The 22,545-nt window shown below is 41.9% G+C and overlaps 1 protein-coding gene across 4 annotated transcripts in view; it reads right to left on the bottom strand.

Moving 5' to 3' along the window:
• LOC111961720 (erbin) overlaps nucleotides 1–17,685 on the bottom strand; it is a 119,245-nt gene extending 101,560 nt beyond the window's left edge. Inside the window, exon 1 of one of the 4 annotated variants that reach the window (XM_023984197.2) lies at nucleotides 16,991–17,685. The gene's annotated coding sequence lies outside the window, so the exon portion shown is untranslated. The remainder of the gene's footprint in view (nucleotides 1–16,990) is intronic. The other 3 variants (XM_023984198.2, XM_023984199.2, XM_070442702.1) reach the window with 3 other exon arrangements.
• Between the last annotated feature and the right edge of the window lie 4,860 nt (nucleotides 17,686–22,545).

The raw sequence follows: 22,545 nt of genomic DNA, 5'->3' as shown, positions 1-22,545 counted from the left end.
TGAAAGTCACTGAGCTCTTCAGTAAGCCCATTCTAATGCCAATGTTTGTCTACGAAGATGACATGGCTGTGTGCTCGATGTTATACACCTGTCAGAAATATTAATATTCAGTAGGCCTATAAAGTACACACTGTGTATATGCACGCACACACACACACACACACACACAAACACACACACAGGTAAAGGGCATCTGTAATACTCTCTCTCTGGTGTGCTGTGAAGTGAATAAGAGCAAAGCAACCCATTGTCTGATCTGCATCTAGTAGACACCAGACAGAGCATCAAGCCAATACTCCAAATACTAGAACAGAGGCATATTTAGGCCTATGTACACTCATTATTACTGTACTAACTGCTGTTTACGCACAGTAACCTGCCCTGGACAAAGCAAAGCAAACTTTTTTTCCCTGGAACTCACAAAATGGAGAGGCAGAGTTCACAGATGTGAGTTACATTTGTCAGACTGTCATATCAAATGTTATGCAAACTGGCAAATGTTACAGCTATATTACAAAGACAACAAAAGCTTGCGAATTGCGTACCAAGAATGGGTTTTTGGCTGAAATTAAATGGGCTATCAGCTACTTTTCAAAATGTGTAGCTACTTTTCAAAAATAGTAGCTTTTTAATTGTGGCCATCTAGAATTGCATTTAGAATTGTTGGTCTTATAAAAGCACATTTCACTACAGCAGCAATGAGCTGAGCTCTAGCAAGGAGGTGATATTCCCCTCAAAATAGGCTCTGTATGCTGTGCACGTGTAATAAATAAGATACAAAACGGCTAAGGAAAATACACATGCGCCAATTTAATTCCACAAAATTATGCAAATTATTCTAATGTCAACCCCGTTCAGCATGTAGAGCCAGATGAGAGTTGTGTCTCTGGTGGTAGTTTAGGATACTTTTATTCCAGTAAAAAAAAAAATATATATATATATATATATATATATATATATATATATATATATATATATATATATATATATATTCAACAGCGCATTTTATAAAAATAACCTAGCAAATTAGATTGGTTGTCACTCAACTAATACGGCCAAATATTGCGTAAACCATTTTACAAAGATTTCAATTCTGAAGGTGACACGCAGATGTACCAGATCAGGAATAGGCCTATCCTTCGTTGGTCAGCACGCGAAGCTTCGCACAGCGCGCAGTTTCAGTGGTTCAACCTTCTGGGACTGTACCACCAACTGAAGTTGGCTCTGCCTGGAGTACCCCTGGAATACCCCCTCGTGTGCATTTTACCAGTAAGCCTATGGTCGCCTGAGTCTTCAAGTACACCCCGACAGGATACAGCCCGACAGGATGCTCTCGATTGTGCATCTGTAGAAGTTTGTGAGTGCTTTTGGTGACAAGCCGAATTTCTTCAGCCTCCTGAGATTGAAGAGGCGCTGCTGCGCCTTCTTCACAATGATGTCTGTGTGGGTGGACCAATTCAGTTTGTCCGTGATGTGTACACCGAGGAACTTAAACTACCCTCTCCACTACTGTCCCGTCGATGTGGAAAGGGGTGCTCCCTCTGCTGTTTCCTGAAGTCCACAATCATCTCCTTTGTTTTGTTGACGTTGAGTGTGAGGTTATTTTCCTGACACCACACTCCGAGGGCCCTCACCTCCTCCCTGTAGGCCGTCTCGTCGTTGTTGGTAATCAAGCCTACCACTGTAGTGTCGTCCGCAAACTTATGATTGAGTTGGAGGCGTGCATGGCCACGCAGTAGTGGGTGAACAGGGAGTACAGGAGAGGGCTCAGAACGCACCCTTGTGGGGCCCCAGTGTTGAGGATCAGCGGGGTGGAGATGTTGTTACCTACCCTCACCACCTGGGGCGGCCCGTCAGGAAGTCCAGTAACCCAGTCGCACAGGGCGGGTCGAGACCCAGGGGCTCGAGCTTGATGACGAGTTTGGATGGTACTATGGTGTTAAATGCTGAGCTGTAGTCGATGAACAGCATTCTCACATAGGTATTCCTCTTGTCCAGATGGGTTAGGGCAGTGGCAGTGTGGTTGCGATTGCTCGTCTGTGGACCTATTGGGTCGGTAAGCAAATTGGAGTGGGTCTAGGTGTCAGGTAGGTGAGGTGATATGGTCCTTGACTAGTCTCTCAAAGCACTTCATGATGACGGAAGTGATTGTGCTACGGGCTGTAGTCGTTTAGCTCATTACCTTAGTTTTCTTGGAACAGGAACAATGTGGGCCCTCTTGAAGCATGTGGAACAGCAGACTGGGATTGAGAATATGTCCGTAAACACACCAGCCAGCTGGTCTGCCGCATGCTCTGAGGACGCGGCTGGGAATGCCGTCTGGGCTGCAGCCTTGCGAGGGTTGACACGTTTAAATGTTTTACTCACCTCGGCTGCAGTGAAGAGAGAGGCCGCAGGTTTTTGGTAGCGGGCCGTGTCAGGCACTGTATTGTCCTCAAAGCGAGCAAAAAAAGTTATTTTGTCTGTCTGGGAGCAAGACATCCTGGTCCCACGGGGCTGGTTTTCTTTTTGTATCCGATGATGACTGCTAGACCTGCCACATACCTCTTGTGTCTGAGCTGTTGAATTGCGACTCTACTTTGTCTCTATACTGGCACTTAGCTTGTTTGATTGCCTTGCGGAGGGAATAGCTACACTGTTTGTATTCGGTCATGTTTCCGGTCACCTTGCCCTGGTTAAAAGCAGTGGTTCGCACTTTCAGTTTCACGCGAATGCTGCCATCAATCCACGGTTTCTGGTTTGGGAATGTTTTAATCGTTGCTGTGGGTATTACGTCGCCGATGCACTTTCTAACAAAAAATTCAGGTTCACAGTGCGGACCGAACCGAGATCCACATACCGAACGGTACGAATGTGTCCCTTTACACCCCTAATATTAACCCATTGATTATTGAAGAGTATAACTCTTGAGCTTAGTTAAACTGTCGTACCCTATCAGAAGCCCAAATATGAGCTTGTTTTCCCAATGTTTGTAAACAAAGTAAATGTAAACAAACACTGTATAGGCTCAAAACATGATTGGCACTATACATTTTCATATCATGGATGGAAGTCAAATATTTTTCATTGTCCTCGTACATTTTACAACTTAGGAGCAAGTGCTCCTTGTAATTTTTTGTTATGTAATGGTGACCGTATTACCGCCACACCGGCAGTCACAAGTCATGGCCGCAGTCAAATTCCATGTGACCGCTTAGTCACGTTAACTAGGCTTCTCCAAGAGCTGATGCTGCTGATGATCATTAGTAGCCTACCAAACTTGCTAAATGCCTGGTACTCAGCACTACATTGTCCCTCTAATCACTCTGACTTCAATGTAAATATACAGTTGAAGTCGGAAGTTTACATACACTTAGGTTGGAGTCATTAAAACTCGTTTTTCAACCACTCCATACATTTCTTGTTAACAACTATAGTTTTGGCAAGTTGGTTAGGACATCTACTTTGTGCATGACACAAGTCATTTTTCCAACAGTTGTTTACAGACAGATTATTTCACTTATAATTCTCTGTATCACAATTCCAGTGGGTCAGAAGTTTACATACACTAAGTTGACGGTGCCTTTAAACAGCTTGGAAAATTCCTGAATATTATGTCATGGCTTTAGAAGCTTCTGATAGGCTAATTGACATTCTTTGAATCAATTGGAGGTGTACCTGTGGATGTATTTCAAGGCCTACCTTCAAACGCAATGCATCTTTGCTTGACATCATGGGAAAATCAAAAGAAATCAGCCAAGAAATCAGCCAAGACCTCAGAAAACAAATTGTAGACCTCCGCAAGTCTAGTTCATCCTTGGGAGCAATTTCTAAATGCCTGAAGGTACCACGTTCATCTGTACAAACAATAGTACGCAAGTATAAACACCATGGGACCAGGCAGCCGTCATACCGCTCAGGAAGGAGACGCGTTCTGTCTCTTTAGAGATTAACGTACTTTGGAAAAAAAAAAAAGTGCAAATCAATCCCAGAACAAGAGCAAAGGACCTTGTGAAGATGCTGGAGGAAACAGGTACAAAAGTATCTATATCCACAGTAAAACAAGTCCTATATCGACATAACCCGAAAGGCCGCTCAGCAAGGAAGAAGCCACTGCTCCAAAACCACCAAAAAAGCCAGACTACGGTTTGCAACTGCACATGGGGACAAAGATTCTACTTTTTGGAGAAATGTCCTCTGGTCTGATGAAACAGAAATAGAACTGTTAGGCCATAATGACCATCGTTATGTTAGGAGGAACAACGGGGAGGCCTGCAGGCCGAAGAACACCATCCCAACCGTGAAGCACGGGGGTGGCAGCATCATGTTGTGGGGGTGCTTTCCTGCAGGAGGGACTGGTGCGCTTCACAAAATAGATGGCATCATGGGGTAGAAAATTATGTGGATATATTGAAGCAACATCTCAAGACATCAGTCAGGAAGTTAAAGCTTGGTTGCAAATGGGTCTTCCAAATGGACAATGACCCCAAGCATACTTCCAAAGTTGTGGCAAAATGGCTTAAGGACAACAAAGTCAAGGTATTGGAGTGGCCATCACAAAGCCCTGTCCTCAATCCCATATAAAATTTGTGGGCAGAACTGAAAAAGCTCTGTCAGGAGGAATGGGCCAAAATTCACCCATCTTATTGTGGGAAGCTTGTGGAAGGCTACCTGAAACGTGACCCAAGTTAAACAATTTAAAGGCAATGTTACCAAATACGAATTGAGTGTATGTAATCTTCTGACCCACTGGGAATGTGATGAAAGAAATAAAAGCTGAAATAAATAATTCTCTCTACTATTATTCTGACATTTCACGTTCTTACAATAAAGTGGTGATCCTAACTGACATAAGACAGGGAATTTTTACGAGGATTAAATGTCAGGAATTGTGAAAAACTGAGTTTAAATGTATTTGGCTAAGGTGTATGCAAACTTCCGACTTCAACTGTATATATTTATAAACTGGGTGGTTCGAGCCCTGAATGCTAATTAGCTGACAGCCGTGGTATATCAGACCATATACCACAGGTATGACAAAACATGTATTTTTATTGCTCTAATTACTTTGGTAAACAGTTTATAATAGAAATAAGGCACCTCGGGGGTTTGTGGTATATGGCCTATATACCACGGCTATGTAAACTCCCGACTTCAACTGTAATCGAAAATCATATACTTCATGAGAGCCCATGAGCTCATGTTGCACACTATTTCTATAGATTATGCAATTGCGTGAGAAAACAGAGTTTTGATGGCCTCTATTAAAAAGAGGTTCCCATCAGCTTTCTATTGGCTAGGCCTACTATATTTATTTCTCAACTATCCTAATATTAAGCACATTGCTTCGCTTTACAACAGGAGTAAAGCCTTCCTGGCTGGCATGAAAATGAACCAAGGGAAAAGTGACCTCCATTTGCTATTTAAGTGCATAGATGACATGTAATTTTTTCCTCTGCCCCTGTTCCCGAGACAGGTGCATGATAATGGTCCATTCTAAGGGCTTATATGTACTCTGCGCCATCGGCTTGGAAAGCCTTACAAAATACCTTTAAACTGGAAGAACTTGTCCCGATTGGTGTTTTTAAATCATTGATGAAGGATTTTGAGGCTGATTCCTGACCTGTCAATGTTTTTAATTTGCAGTTTTATGATTTTGTTATACTCTTGTGAATTCTATGATCACCTGTAGTTTTTCATGTTGTATGTCTGTAATTGTGTAATGACTTGGTGAGGCCTATCTTGGCCAGGAAGCTCTTGAAAAAGAGATTTCAAATCTCAATGAGCCCTTCCTGGTTAAATAAATGTTAAATAAAATTAAAAAAATACATATATTATTTAGTATACGTAAAGACAAAATTTTATCAAGAATAGTCTGATGGATGACAATATTAGCCTATCACTTGTGAATTGTATATTATCACTTGCGAATGATGCCAAGCTTGTGTGCAGTAAGGCAAGAAACAGTCCATGCCTTTTTTGTTGTTGTTGACTCTTTGCAATCATAGTCCCACACCTCATGTAGCCTAGTCCATAGGCCTAAATATTTTGAAACTTTGTATCACAACTCAAGTGGCCAAATCACTTCTTAAACTGAAGCAAATTAACCCGCTTTACAACCGGTGTAGAGCCTAACTGGCATACATAGGCGGCGTGTGAGTTTCAAGTTTGGGGAATATCATTTTCACCATAAAAATACACCTTTATAATTAAGCATTATATACATAATCGCATTTATGGTCACTTTTGTGAATGCTGTTTTCCCGTTAATTGATTGCATTTTGGAACAAAGTTCTGATCTGTTGCATCAGCCTCATTGCTTTAAAAAAAAAAAATGTATGCAAGTGTTTGTATTAATTTGGGATCTATCGCATCCCAGGACTTCCCAGACTATGTTTGGAATATGTCTTTCTCAAACAAAATGACAAGTTAGCCAATAGAATAGGTAAACTGTTGTACTATGGGAGATAGTAGATTGACATAAGCTAGTCCTTTTGCGGTTCGTTAGGCCTTCTCATGTTGTTGGCTGACGAAAAGTAAGTGTGGATAGTTCTTCTAACATCTCCAATATGCCCTCGGAATTCGTAGCGAATTACGCAGTTGCGTCCCGATGTCTCCGTCTTCACTTGAAGCCTTCTTCGGAGCTGAGACAGATGCCTGTGAGAACCCGATCACGTGACGGGCATTGGCTAATAAGATTTGAGATATCTGAGAGAGCCATGTGAGTGAGAGGTGATTCGGAACATGCAGCCAGGAGAAGAAAATTATAATTATTATATTCAGTCCAAGTGCACAATTGCCACTGGCCACAAAAGGCATTGATGTTTTTTTTTAATGGGGCATTACGGCCACACTAGGTGGATGCCGCCGGGAAATTTGAGGCATTATCTAGTGCTTGTCAAATTGTGAATGAGAGACTGATGAAGTGTGTACAGCCTGTGCAAGAAACCAAGCAGAGCTCGTTCCTTTCATGCACATTTTTTCAAATCATTGTTAGTCGCATCATGCAGCCTTAAAATGGATTAAAAATCTAAATATATAGCCCAAGTTTGCCTCACAACTAAATTTGCATAAATAACTCTAAATTAAAATAGGAAGAACTGTTTCTTTGTTAAACGCTCAACACAGACTAGCTGCATGTGCGAGAAAACATCCTTTCTATTTTATTTCAGCTTTGTTCAATTGTATTCTTCATACTATAAAATAATACAAAATAATGCCATGGAATTGTAAGCAAATCTTGGCTACACTAGTTCATTTTGCAGACCACAGCCAGATCAGGGCCTAACATAAGGACACTCAGAGTATGCTATTCTGTTCTTCTGAAATAGACTACATTTCATTAATATCATGTTTCTTTAGACCTGTCTAAAATAAATAATGGATTTATTGTTATGGTGTAGGTCATATTAAGTGGACTTAAACTTTTTAAAATGTAGATGTTCCAAAGGAGATGCTAAGTGTTTATGTTAATTAACAGTCAAATACCGTGAGACCGGCAGTTATTTGCTTGACAATCACCAGCTGACAAAATGTCATGACCACCATAGCCCTAGTTCTGACAGTGTAATCTTGTGAGATCATGGTTTATTTCGCCCAAATACAGAAAACTGAGGGGGATTTTGTGTTGCCTCCTTCAACAACCACTTTTGTCTACAGCTACCAAGGCTGCCACCCTTCCTAACACACATCATCATCTTCACACCGACATAAACGGAGCTCTCTCAAAGCCTCTGGCTCATCTCTGTATACAAAACACATCAAAGGGTCTTCTCCATTGCTGTCCCAGTATCACTCTCGGAAATGTCCTACAAAAGATACACATTTTGTGTCTGCTATCAATGAATATACTGATGTTTACTGTATAATCATGCTTACTGCCATTTTGTCAAACAGCAACATTAGGGTCAGTGTATGTGGTGGAGCCGTCCTAGTCCGACTCAGGATTCTTTTGGGTCTGAGTCCTACACCGAACAAGGCCCTCGCCTCACTAATCCAACAACCGTTCCCATTCCTGCTGTCTTGGCAACACACACACAAACTCACAATGAAAACCATTCTAAATGTTGATTGCCCTTTCCTCCTATACCCCCTTAACACGGCCGCCCTCCCGCAGCAACAAGAAAATAGCATTAATGCCCTGGTTTTAGGACATCCTCCGAGTAAGTTCGGGAGATGAAGGTATGAGGTCTCCATTCACACCAGCAAGCCAGACATCAACAGAAACTGTCCAACTGACTTTCTCTTGACTGTGAGACAGTAGCAGTAGACCTATGGGGTTTACTCGACGCCTTGTCCTGTGAGTTTATGCAGGCTGTTAGGTTTATGCAGGCTTTGGTCCACTTCAAGCCTAGCGTTAGCCTATAACACCTGTTTTTACTAATCGTCGAGACCTAGTGCTGGGGCAAAATCCCCCCCACACAGCTCAGAGGGACAAGGAGCAAAAATAAACTGTCATGGTGTCTCCCTATAGATATGTAGTAGTTTGTGTCAATACCACACAACTCAGTGAAAATAGAGATAAAAAGCATTCTCTGGGGCCATTAATCCAGTTGGATTAATGTCAATTGACTGGTTTTTTATGTATTGAGCGAAGGGCAGATGGACAGGGAATCAGTCAAAGGGCTGACGGTGAACACGACACTGTCAAAGCCAAATGGACTGATATCAAATCAAATGTATTTATATAGCCCTTCTTACATCAGCTGATATCTCAAAGTGCTGTACAGAAACCCAGCCTAAAACCCCAAACAGCAAGCAATGCAGGTGTAGAAGCACGGTGGCTAGGAAAAACTCCATAGAAATATAGGCCCCATCTTCTAGAGAGAAGCCACTGGGGGAACAGTCACTTTGCTGTACCACAGGGGGAAGGGCTCAGATACATTAGCAGTCAAAGGCCAGCCCCCACTCCCCATAGATGATGAAAGGGGTTTCAGTGTCATTTCTGAAGTGAATCAGATTAAAGAGAGACAGGGAATAAGAGAGAGCATGCTTGAGCTTATTCTCAGGATGCAGATGAAAATGAAACTGTTCCAAAACAGTTCCATTTGGCTTTGACAGTGTCGTGTTCACCGCCAGCCCTTTGACTGATTCCCTGTCCATCTGCCCTTCGCTCAATACATAAAAAAACAGTCAAATGGGTGATATATAAAGCACCCAATATAGAGCTCTTTAAAATAACCATCCCAATTTCCACAAATGTGGGTAATCAATGAAGGTCAATCTAAGGACACTGGAGTCATGCTCCAATACACATCGATTCCTCATGACAGTAACCAAGTCACCTACTGAGCTTTAAACAGGGTAGATTAGGCTACACAGCCTCAGAGGCTTCATATTGAATACGTTTCCTTTTCTTTTCAAGATTATATCGTTCTAAATTATTGTTGTTTCCAAGTGGCACGTAATAAACAACACAAAACCAATAACTTACCAATGGGTACGGCCTAGGTTTCATGAGGTGCTTTCTTCTTACTCACCAACATAAAATGATCTACAGTATATCTGATGCTCAGTCTGTACCAAGAACATGTGATATAAGCATGGCTATACAGTCAGGCAGTGAATATACAGTAGCACTCGAGAGACCGGGCTCTCTACGTCTTAATGGAAACATTCCATAGCACTTTCACACACACTTAGTCCTGACGCATGGCCCTGGTGGAACAGATCTGGAGGATCCGTCTAAATATTTCCTTTCCTGGGGGACGGATCGGACCATTGTGAAGCAGAAGAGGGCTCCATGGAAAATGCCATGAATCACTACTACTAACTACTAACTATTAACTATTAACGTATTTATCGACCTGGCCAAGGCTTTCGACTCTGTCAATCACTACATTCTTATTGGCAGACTCGACAGCCTTGGCTTCTCAAATGATTGCATCGCCTGGTTCATCAACTACTTCTCTGATAGAGTTCAGTGTGTCAAATCGGAGAGGGCCTGTTGTCCGAACCTCTGGCAGTCTCTATGAGGGTGCCACATGGTTCAATTCTCGGGCCGACTCTCTTCTCTGTATACATCAATGATGTCGCTCTTGCTGCTGATGATTCTCTGATCCACCTCTACGCAGACGACACCATTCTGTATACATCTGGCCCCTCTTTGGACACTGTGTTATCTAACCTCCAGACGAGCTTCAATGCCATACAACTCTTCTTCCGTGGCCTCCAACTGCTCTTAAATGCAAGTAAAACTAAATGCATGCTATTCAATCGATCACTGCCCGCACCTGCCCGCCCGTCCAGCATCACTACTCTGGACGGCTCTGACTTAGAATATGTGGACAACTACAAATACCTAGGTGTCTGGTTAGACTGTAAACTCTCCTTCCAGACTCACATTAAACATCTCCAATCCAAAATTAAATCTAGAATCGGCTTCCTATATCGCAACAAAGCATCCTTCACTCATGCTGCCAAACATACCCTCGTAAAATTGACCATCCTACCGATCCTCGACTTCGGCGATGTCATCTATAAAATAGCCTCCGACACTCTACTCAACAAATTGGATGCAGTCTATCACAGTGCCATCCATTTTGTCACCAAAGCCCCATATACTACCCACCACTGCGACCTGAACGCTCTCGTTGGTTGGCCTTCGCTTCATACTCGTCGCCAAACCCACTGGCTACAGGTTATCTACAAGTCTCTGCTAGGTAAAGCCCCGCCTTATCTCAGCTCACTGGTCACCATAGCAGCACGCGCTCCAGTAAGTATATCTCACTGGTCACCCCCATAGCCAATTCCTCCTTTGGTCGCCTTTCCTTCCAGTTCTCTGCTGCCGATGACTAGAACGAACTGTAAAAATCTACCTCATCCCCATACTGTATTTATTTATCTTGCTCCTTTGCACCCCAGTATCTCTACTTGCACATTTACCATTCCAGTGTTTAATTGTCATATTGTAATTACTTCGCCACCATGGCTTGTTCATTGCCTTAACTCCCTTATCTTACCTCATTTGTACTCACTGTATTTAGACTTTTTCTTTTCTTTTTTTCTACTGTATTATTGACTGTATGTTTTGTTTATTCCATGTGTAACTCTGTGTTGTTGTGTGTCGAATTGCTATGCTTTATCTTGGCCAGGTCGCAGTTGCAAATGAGAACTTGTTCTCAACTAGCCTACCTGGTTAAATAAAGGTGAAATAAATAAAAATAAAATACTGTAAGGTTTGACCAGTGAGAGGGGTCTTAACTCCTAAAGATCATTGTTGCCTGCCTTGTCAGTTGCTTGCAATGCAAAGGAAGCAATGAATCTCAAACTATTTGTTTTGAGAGCGAGACAGGAGACCGATCCATTTCACCTTATGATTGTTAGTCATCATGAGCAAGGCAAAGGGGAAAATACACAGGGTGTGCTTACAACATTGTCAGTGACATAACAGTCTTGTTTTTAGTGTCTAGTAGGGCTGGGCGATATGGCCTGAAAATCATCTCAAACTTATGGGCAATTCACAATATACATCTCAGTTTTTTTAAATGTTCTCTCTAAATAAGCTTTGTTGTACAATTAAAATGGTCAAATCCACTGCATTTAAAACAGTCAGCTATAATCTAATGAAGTCAGAGCTTGTTAACTTATACCTAGGCCATACATCAGCCTTCCACAAACAATTGTTATTTTATCAAAATAGTTTAACCTGCTTTTTCACAATAATCACTGATCTGGCTTTCAAGTCAGTCTATGAAAATGCCCTTTTTGTCACGAATTTAACCAGAACCGTGCACAATTCACATTCACTAATAATGACTACCTTATTGTAGTAGGCATTATAGAAAATAAACACAGGTCTCATAAACAAATCTCTGAACAAAAATATAAAACACAATATGCAACAATTTCAAAGATTTTACTGAGTTACAGTTCATATAAGGAAATCAGTCAATAGACAATTAATTACCCATCCTCCCTCAGACAGGTGAAGCCGCCGTATTTGGAGGTTCTGGGGCGTGGTTACACATGGTCTGCGGTTGTGAGACTGGTTGCCAAATTCTCTGAAACGACGTTGGAGGCGACTTATTGTAGAGAAGTGAACAATCAATTCTCTGGCAACAGCTTTGGTGGACATTCCTCTGCAGTCAGCATGCCAACTGCACACTCCCTCAACTTGAGACTTCTGTGGCCTTGTGTTATTTGACAAAACTGCACATTTTTTAGTGGCCTTTTGTCCCCAGCACAAGGTGCACCTGTGTAATGATCATGCTGTTTAATCAGCTTCTTGATATGCCACATCTGTCAGGTGGATGGATTATCTTGGCAAAGGAGAAATGCTCACTAACAGGGATGTAAACAAATTTGTGCACAAAATTATACTTCAGCTCATGAAACCAACACTTAACATGTTGCGTTTATATTTTTGTTCAATATGTTTCAAGTTTAGCCAATTCAGATTTATTTGCTAGCTACCAAGGTGGAACATTTGAATTGTTAAGAACACACCCCTTCTGTCTGTCTCAAACTGTTTGAACAGCATGCTAGCCTGTCCACTATGTTGATATATCACCCAGGCCTTGCTCCATCGATAGTCCTATTTTGGAAATGTCCTTTGATGTTCTTCTAAGTTGTTTTGCAACTAACCTATTGCTTGACATGCATGGGTTGTTAGAGAAATACGGGCCATCACAAGTTCTTTGCGATCGAGCATACATTATAATCTTCCTCAAATTGGAAATGTGCGAGTCTGCAAAAAATAGTCTACGATGTGTCCTCTGGAGAACTGTTTGTTGCGTTTTGTGGAAAGTCTTGTCAAATTCAAGTCAATTTCACATCAAATCTCTCCACTTAATCATTTTATACAGCTGGATATTTGCCGAGCCAGTGGAACTGGCATGAACAAAAGGTACACTAAGACTTTCTGGAATTTCAACAGTAAAACTATGTAGAATGAACAGTAAAATACCGTAAATTTGTTTTACAGCATTTATGCTGTAGATTGCACTGCATTGTGGGTAAAATGCTGAAAAAGACTTCACAGTAATTGGAAACCTACTGTAAAAACTAGTCTAAGATATTGTATTTCTTTACAGTAATTGCTTATGCCTACTGTAGATTTAAATGATCCGTTTCAGGCGCTAACCTCATGCTTTCGGGGGAGACATGAAACTCAGACTATTTTAGTAAACCTTTTCTTGAAGCGGCTGTGAAGTGAAATAATATTTTCAGCAGCTGCTGGGTAGGTACCTCTAAGCTAGCTTGCTCAAGTTGGTCTGCTCTAAATTGCTCGTAAATATATTTTTGTGCGAATTAGAAAAAAAGTGACAGGTATGGTTTTACCATTACTAGAGAAAATGACTTGTTTCTAGCAGTTCAAAATATATGACCCATAAATTACCGGCGCAACGTTTTTCCAGATTGACGAGCCACAAACCATGTTGTGGGCCACCTACAAGCAAACCCTAAAGCCGAAATTGAATGACCGGCGTTGTGAGGTGCCTACCAACCTCAGGTGAAACTGTAGCCTATCAGTGTTGTCTGCGGTAGTTAGTATCGTGAGAGAGAAAAATTCCCCTACCATGATTAGATAGTAGGATAGCAGCCTACTCAAGAAATAACAAATATTGGTAGCCATCTACATGTCACTATGATATAGTCTACTCAATGGGGAGAGAATGAATGGCAACAACCGTGTGATTCAGTTCACTCGGCTCTAAGCTGTGCGACATACATCATCGCTTTGCAGGCCAGGAGTGTCTGTATAGCCTCTCCCCGCTAACCATTTGTTCAATTTAAACATTGTTCCATATAATGTTACAGAACTAGTAAACCTGTTCATGATACCAGTAGTATGCTAAACTTTGGTGGCACAGAAAAAAAAGAAAAATCTGTGTCTGGTAAAATAATCAGTGTTATTGTGTAGGGTTTGAAGTAGGTGTATGTAGCGGCCTTATTTGTATTTGCTCAATGTCTTAATTGATTTCATAAACTACATTAGATAAACAGTGCATTCGGAAAGTATTCAGACGCCTTGACTTTTTCCATATTTTGTTACGTTACAGCCGTATTCTGAAATTAATTATTTTTTCCAACCTTATAAATCTACACACAATACCCCATAATGACAAAGCAAAAGCAGGTTGACATTTTTGCAAATGTATAAAATACAAAAAAACTGAAATATCACATTTACATAAGCATTCAGACCCTTTACTCAGTACTTTGCTGAAGCACCTTTGGCAGCGATTACAGCCTCGAGTCTTCTCGGGTATGACGCTACAAGCTTTGCACACCTGTATTTGGGGAATTTCTCCCAATCTTCTCTGCAGATTCTCTCAAGCTGTCAGGTTGAATGGGGAGTGTTGCTGCACAGCTATTTTCAGGTCTCTCCAGTCTTTTTACCCACAGAGTAACAGCCCTGGTGCACTCTGTCTCTCATTCTATTCTTTATTTTTCTATGCTTATTCAAATTAAGGGTGAGAAGATGCTGTGCTGACTCTTCTCACTTGGATGCTCTCCAGCCCAGTTGTTTCACGGCCTCTGAACCACCTTACCCTGAAAAGTTGCCCCTGATCATAGATCTAGGATTGTACACAATCCCAATTGAACTCCCTCTCCCACACACCCAGGCACACAATATCAATTAATTATATTGTCAATACAGTTGTTACATTAAACAAAAATATAAACACATGTAAAGTGTTGGTCCCATATTTCATGAGCTGAAATAAAATACCCCAGAAATTTTCCATATGCACAAAAAGCTTCTTTTAAATTTTGCGCACAAATTTGTCTAAAATCCCTGTTAGTGAGCATTTCTCCTTTGCCTAAATAATCCATCCACCTGACAGGTGTGCCATGTTAAGAAGCTGATTAAACAGCATGATCATTACTCAGGTGCACCTTGTGCTGGGGACAAAAGGCCACTCAAATGTGCAGTTGTCACACAACACAAAGCCACTGAAGTCTCAAGTTGAGGGAGTGTGCAATTGGCATGCTGATTGCAGGAATGTCCACCAGAGCTGTTGCCAGAGAATTGATTGTTAATTTCTCTACCATAAGCCGCCTCCATACATAATTGTATGGCGTTGTGTGGGTGAGCGATTTGCTGATGTCAGCGTTGTGAACAGAGTGCCCAATGGTGGCAGTGGGGTTATGGTATGATTTGTTGTTAAATGTTACCAATTTGAATACATTTATTTTATGTGCATATGTATTGCTTTTCTTACATTTAAATGTAATATCTGCTTCATGTTTTCCTTTTGCCATGGAAAAAATATCACAGAATCGTCAGATTGTTTTGGCTACCATATTATACTAACCAAAATGCAAATAGCCTACTTCCTTTATAGCAAGGCATGGTTAAAAGGAATCAATCCAACCAACAAGATCAGTCAAAAACCCCTCGAAAGGATCACTCATCTGCTGCTGTATGTCAAAGAAATGTATTTATAAAGCCTTTTTACATCAGCAGATGTCACAAAGTGCTTACACAGAAACCCAGCCTAAAACCCCAAAGAGCAAGCAATGCAGATGTAGAAGCACGGTGCCTAGGTAAAACTCCCGAGAAAGGCAGGAAGAAACCTAGAGTGGAATCAGGCTCTGAGAGTTAGCCAGTCTTATTCTGGCTGTGCCTGGTGGAGATAAGAGTACATAGCAATTACAGCCAGATTGTTCTTCAAGATGTTCATAGATGACCAGCAAGGTGAAATAATAATTACAGTGGTTATAGAGGATGCAATAGGTCAGCACCTCAGGAGTAAATGTCAGTTGGCTTTTCGTAGCAGAGCATTCAGAGGTCGAGACAGCAGGTGTGGTAAAGAGACTACCTGTAAGAGGATGGCAACCTCACAGGAAAGCTCTTTATGGGATGGCATTTTCCCCAGTTGTCACACAATAATGAACAGCTCAGGTTGTCAGGTCAACAGGTTCACCTTTGGATAGTTCTAATAACCTGGAGGTGCTGTGGTGCAGAGTAGTGAAATTGATAATCCACAGTGAAGATGAGCCTACCAAGTGCCTTCGAACATATCCTGTTAGATTCCTCACCTGCTAATTCTCTAGGCTCACTAACCACAAAAGTAACAAACCAGTAATGTTGTATTTATTTCAAGAAAATAAAGACAGCCTTTACTCCATAGACCTAAGCATAGGATGGCTCACAGGTAAAGCTAGTAATAGCCTATTTATCCAGGGTAAATACAAAAGGTTAACAAATAAGATTTGATAGAATTTTCACCTCCCACCACGATCCCAGTCATTGCAGGGTTCTAATCATTCTAGCTAGGTAGCTATAGTGAGAATGCCATTAGATACGTTCTTATCACCTTCAGATACATCCGTCGCGAGATTAGCCTCATTGTCTCGGGTCAATAACACATGATCAAAGCCAACTGATTGAAGTTAGCTAGTTTGGATACTAGATAGCTAATCTTATTAACAAAGGGAAAAGTTAATTAAATGAAAATGCCAAGATGCCGAGTACAGCAGGATATCGGTCCTCGAATACGAACTGAAGGTGTGCGACACAGGAAGCGATGAACAACATACATTGAATCTCGTTAGCTACAGTTTGCTGGCCTCTTATTTCCGCATTATATTGATTGTTTAGAGGCACGAGTCCTGTTTATTGACAATGTCAGATAATGAATTGGGCTGTAGGTTGGTAGCCTTCTAGCTACCTATTAAAGTACCTAATGTCAGATAGCTTAACGTTAATGGAAAGTAAACAGTAGTTACATTAACGACATTCCAGTGTAAGAAAACAAAACAAGTAAACGAGTAACGTTCATTGCTAGATTGTGATATTGCCACTTGTAAAACCATCAAACTATCTAGTTTGCTTTACCACAATAACCAACCAACGCCACTGCATTAGTAATTATTAGTTAGTCAACACCATTCGTAAGGAAATCCACCTGTAAAGAGTGCAAGCTAGCGGGAATACACCCCCCCTCGGCTAGCGACCCGACGGGGTAACTAGCTTAAGCGTTTGTTCGCGACCACACACACTAGCCAACTGCTACCTATATAGCTACAGTGATAACGAGTGTCGTTAGACTTCACTTACCATACAATGGTGTCGATTTAGTTTCTCATTGGATATATAGTCCGAAAATGGTTAAATCCACGAACGTTTTAAACTGTAGAAATTCGCTGGCCGACAAGGTTTGTTTCTTCCAAGCATCCACTTAAACTACACCTAGCTAGCTAGCTGGCTAGCTAATCAGTCAGACGCATTCTTTCGCGAGACCAATCCCCTCAAAAGTTGTTTATTGTTCAGAGTTTGCGTCTCGCTGAAAAAGTGTCCAGTCAAACAATACATAAACAAAAAGCGATTACTAAAATCAACGGGGGAAATAGTTATCAAAAATAATTGTATTTGGGTAAAAATATAAAAACGAACATTAAAACTAAAAAGGAATCCAAAATGTCCACAACAGCCAAGGAAATACAGAAGGCAAAATAATAAAAAAAATCACCACATCCAAAGCAGAATCCTTTCTTCTGAAGAACGCCGCACCCAAATGTTTTCAGTCCTAATCTCTTGTTATTTTTGTCATTCAAAAATGTATGCATACATCTCGTTTGTAGCAAGAACACAGCGTTGGCCACAGTCTACCGAGCCAACACCAGTGTATGTTGCTGTATCGTTGGCCCAGTACGGCGACAACCTTGCATCTGAGTGCACTTACCTGATAGGCATGTTAATATAACCAATGAAAATTGTGTTTTAGTCGTTTGTAAATTATGTTCACCAATACGGTTTGTGGAGAGGTAGGACATATTTTAGTTGATTATCTGCTGCTATATTGATACTCACAATTATTTGGAAGGTTATTTTAACAACAGAAAATAATGTACATTTGGTATTGTGTGAACAAGACTTGTCTTAGCTCCAGTGAGAGACATGACATAGGGTACATTCACTCAGTGGAAGAATCTCTATTGCGCCTCCTTCTCAAAACCCATTGGATGATAAACCCAGAGGTCCCGCCCCTCTGATCTTCTTCTCCAATGGGTTTTGAGAAGGAGGCGCTGAGAGGACACGAGAAGATTTCAATTGAGATTATCCCAGAGTAAAGTGATGGTGGTGATGGAATGTTACAATAATAATTTGACGCATGATCTAGATTTTTCCTCCCTTCCTTGACGTAATCACTGATACCATTTCAATAGATTAAAGTAATGATACAATGCATAGCTTTCATCAATCCTTTATAGGGTCACATCAGTGATAGAGGACACGAGAAGATTTCAATTGAGATTATCCCAGAGTAAAGTGATGGTGGTGATGGAATGTTACAATAATAATTTGACGCATGATCTAGATTTTCCTCCCTTCCTTGACGTAATCACTGATACCATTTCAATAGATTAAAGTAATGATACACTGCATAGCTTTCATCAATCCTTTATAAGGTCACATCAGTGATAGCTTCAAGAGAGGAAGGAGGGAATGATGTAAGGAAATGGAAAAGGATCTTGGGCTGCTTTCTGATATTTTTTTCCACTAATTGGCCTTTTGACCAATTTCATTAATAGACCAATTAGTGAAAAAAAATTGGGCTGCCTGTCTGAACACAGCCATATTGGAACAGGGCCTTGTGAATAAATTATAATCTCCTCTTGTAGGGAAAATGTCACCCATGTAAAGGTGTCCCGCCTGTGAAGATGAATTGGGGAATAAGGGTTGTTGTGACATGACATAAAAATTCTGAGGCTGACACGTCTATACATCAAATGTCGTCTACTAGACTAGTGCCTAGAAGGACTGGGATCATCCTAAACATTTGGTTAAATAAATGACTCCCAAATACAACAGAGCGACTGAAGACCATCAATGTAGCTACAAGTGCAATAGCATATACTGTATTTGAACGAATATGAACAGCATTTGAAAGAATATGATTTATACATCACCTCGTGGGCAAATTACATTACAAGAGAGGATTCTGTCACGATGTTCCAGCCTAGCCTAGCCTATTGGAAACCTAGTGGAAACCAATGGCCAGTTTCCAAGACCCAGATTACATCTAACTCGGGACTGAAAAGCATGCCCAATTGAGAATCTCAATTGAAGTGCTTTTTAGTCGAGGAATAGGCTTAATCTGGGTCTGGACCCTGGAAACTGGCCCAAATATACAATGGTCAGTGTAATGTGATGATGTATGATGTTTTGTCTCCCTCTTGTGGACACACAAATAACAATTGAGGTATGTCCAAGTATTGTCATCTTTTTGAGATACTGTACCTTTTCACATTGACTAATTAAAAATGATCATACTTTTGCAGTTGCCTTTTCTGTTCCCAGCTTTGCCAGTATATAAGACTATATAGTCATCAAATATCAAGGTAGGACAGAATTTCTCACACAAAAACAAGCCCTTTCATGTGAGGGAACACTCCTCCCACCTTACTACTAAATCAAATCAAATTTTATTGTGAGTGTACGAAATGCTCATGCTTCTAGATCCAACTGTGTAGCAGTATCTAACAGGTAATATCTAACAATTCTACAACAAAGCCTAATACCTAACAAATTCAACAACAAAACCTAATACACACAATCTAGTAAAGGAATGGGATAAGAATATATAAGTATAAAATATATGGATGAGCAGTGACAGAGCGGCTAAGATGCAATAGATAGTAAAAAATAAATAGTGAAGGATACAGTATACATTATATACATATGAGATATGTAATGCGAGATATGTAAACATTCTTAAAGTGGCATTATTAAAGTGACTAGTGTTCCATTTATTAAAATGGCCATTGATATCAAGTCTGTAGGTAGGCAGCCGCCTCTCTGTGCTAGTGGTGGCTGTTTAACAATCTGATGGCCTTGAGATAGAAGCTGTTTTTCAATCTCTCTGTCTCAGCTCTAAAGCACCTGTACTGACCTCGCCTTCTGGATGGAAGCGGGGTGAACAGGCAGTGGCTCGGGTGGTTATTGTCCTTGATGATCTTTTTTGCCTTCCTGTGACATTGGGTGTTGTAGGTGTCCTGGAGGGCAGGTAATTTGCCCCCGTTGATGCGTTGCGCAGGCCGCACCACCCTCTGGAGAACCTTTTGGATGTGGGCGGTGCAGTTGCCGTACCAGGCGGTGAAACAGCCCGACAGGAGGCTCTCAATTGTGCACCTGTAAAAGTTAGGGTTTTCAGTGACAAGCCACATTTTTTCAGCCTCCTGAGGTTGAAGAGGCGATGTTGCGCCTTCTTCACCACACTGTCTGTGTGTGTGGACCATTTCAGTTTGTCGGTGATATGAACACAGAGGAACTTAAAACTTTCCACCTTCTCCACTGCTGTCCTGTCGATGTGGATAGGGGAGTGCTCCCTTTGCTGTTTCCTGAAGTCCACGATCATCTCTTTTGTTTTGCTGACATTGAGTGAGAGGTGACCCCACACTCTGAGGGCCCTCACCTCCTCCCTGTAGGTTGTCTCGTCGTTGTTGGTATTCAAGCCTACCACTGTTGTGTCGTCTGCAAACTTGATGATTGAGTTGGAGGCGTGCATAGCCATGCAGTCGTGGGTGAATAGGGAGTACAGGTGAACAGGAGGGGGCTGAGAACGCACCCTTGTGCGGCCCCAGTGTTGAGGATCAGTGAAGTGGAGATGTTTTCTACCTTCACCACCTGGGGGCGGCCCGTCAGGAAGTCCAGGACTCAGTTGCACAGGGCAGGGTCGAGACCCAGGGTCTTAAGCTTAATGATGAGTTTGGAGGGTACTATGGTGTTGAATGCTGAGCTGTAGTCAATGAACAGCATTCTTACATAGGTATTCCTCTTGTCCAGATGGGATAAGGCAGTGTGCAGTGTGTGGACCTATTGGAGCGGTAAGCAAATTGAAGTGGGTCTAGGGTGACAGTTAGGGAGGCGGTCATATGATCCTTGACTAGTCTCTCAAAGCACTTCATGATGACAGAAGTGAGTGCAACAGGGCGATAGTCATTTAGTTAGCTTTCTTGGGAACAGGAACAATGGTGGCCATCTTGAAGCATGTGGGGACAGCAGACTGGGATAGGGATTGATTGAATATATCTGTAAACACACCAGCCAGCTGGTCTGCGCATGCTCTGAGGACGCAGATAGGGATGCCGTCTGGGCCGGCAGCCTTGCAAGGGTTAACACGTTTAAATGTTTTACTCACGTCGGCCACGGAGAAGGAGAGCCCACAGTCTTTGGTAGCCGGCCGCGTCGATGGCACTGTTTTGTCCTCAAAACGCGCTAAGAAGTTGTTTAATTTGTCTGGAAGCAAGACGTCGATATCCACGATGGGGCTGGTTTTCTTTTTTGTAATCTGTGAATGTCTGTAGACCCTGCCACATACGTCTCGTGTTTGAGCCATTGAATTGCGACTCCACTTTGTCTCTATACTGACACTTTGCTTGTTTGATTGCCTTATGGAGGGAATAACTACTCTGTTTGCATTCGGTCATATTTCCAGTCGCCTTGGCATGATTGAATGCGGTGGAATGTGCTTTCAGCTTTGCGTGAATGCTGCCATCAATCCATGGTTTCTGGTTAGGGAAGGTTTTAATAGTCACAGTGGGTACAACATCTCCTATACACTTCCTTACAAACTCGCTCACCGAGTCAGCGTTAACGTCAATGTTATTATCTGAGGCTACCCGGAACATATCCAGTCCACGTGATCGAAGCAATCTTGAAGTGTGGAATCCGATTGGTCAGACCAGCGTTGGATAGACCTAAGCACGGGCGCTTTCTGTTAAGTTTCTGCCTATAGGAGGGGAGCAAAAAGATGGAGTCATGGTCAGATTTGCCAAAAGGAGGGCGGGGGAGGGCCTTGTTTGCATCGTGGAAGTTAGAGTAGCAATGGTCGAGCGTGTTACTCGCTCGTGTACAACAATCGATATGCTGATAGAATTTAGGTAGCCTTGTTCTCAAATTAGCTTTGTTAAAATCCCCAGCTACAATAAATGCAGCCTCAGGATATATGGTTTCCAGTTCGCATAAAGTCGGGTGTAGTTCCTTGATGGCCGTCTTGGTATCCGCTTGCGGGGGGATATACACGGCTGTGACGATAACCGAGTAGTTTTCTTGGGAGATAATACGGTCGGCATTTGATTGTGAGGAATTCTAGGTCAGGTGAACAAAACGACTTGAGTTCCTGTATGTTGTTACAATTACACCATGAGTCATTAATCATGAAACACACACCCCCGCCCTTCTTCTTACCGGAGAGATGTTTATTCCTGTCGGCGCGATGCACTGAAAATCACGTTGGCTGTATGGACTCCGACAGCATGTCCCCCGCTAGCCATGTTTCCGTGAAACAGAGTATATTACAATCCCGGATATCTCTTTGGAAAGCAACTCTTGGCCAGATTTCGTCGACTTCGCTAACTAGGGACTGGACATTAGTGAGTAATATACACAGGAGTGGTGGGTTGTGTGCTCGCATCCGAAGCCTCACTAGAAGACCGCTCCGGCACCCTCTCCTCCGGCGGCGTTGTTTTGGATCGGCCTCTGGAATCTGTTCAAATGCCCTGGGAGGTGCAGACAAAGGATCCGCTTTGGGAAAGTCGGATTCCTGGTCATGGCGCTGGTTGTGCTGGTAAGTTGACGTCTCTCTGATATCAAATAATTCTAATAACACT

Source organism: Salvelinus sp. IW2-2015, linkage group LG4q.1:29, assembly GCF_002910315.2.
Source record: "Salvelinus sp. IW2-2015 linkage group LG4q.1:29, ASM291031v2, whole genome shotgun sequence".
NCBI classification, from domain to species: Eukaryota; Metazoa; Chordata; class Actinopteri; order Salmoniformes; family Salmonidae; genus Salvelinus; species Salvelinus sp. IW2-2015.
Note: the sequence above shows the minus strand (reverse complement) of the source record. Positions and strands in the feature narration are given on the sequence as shown.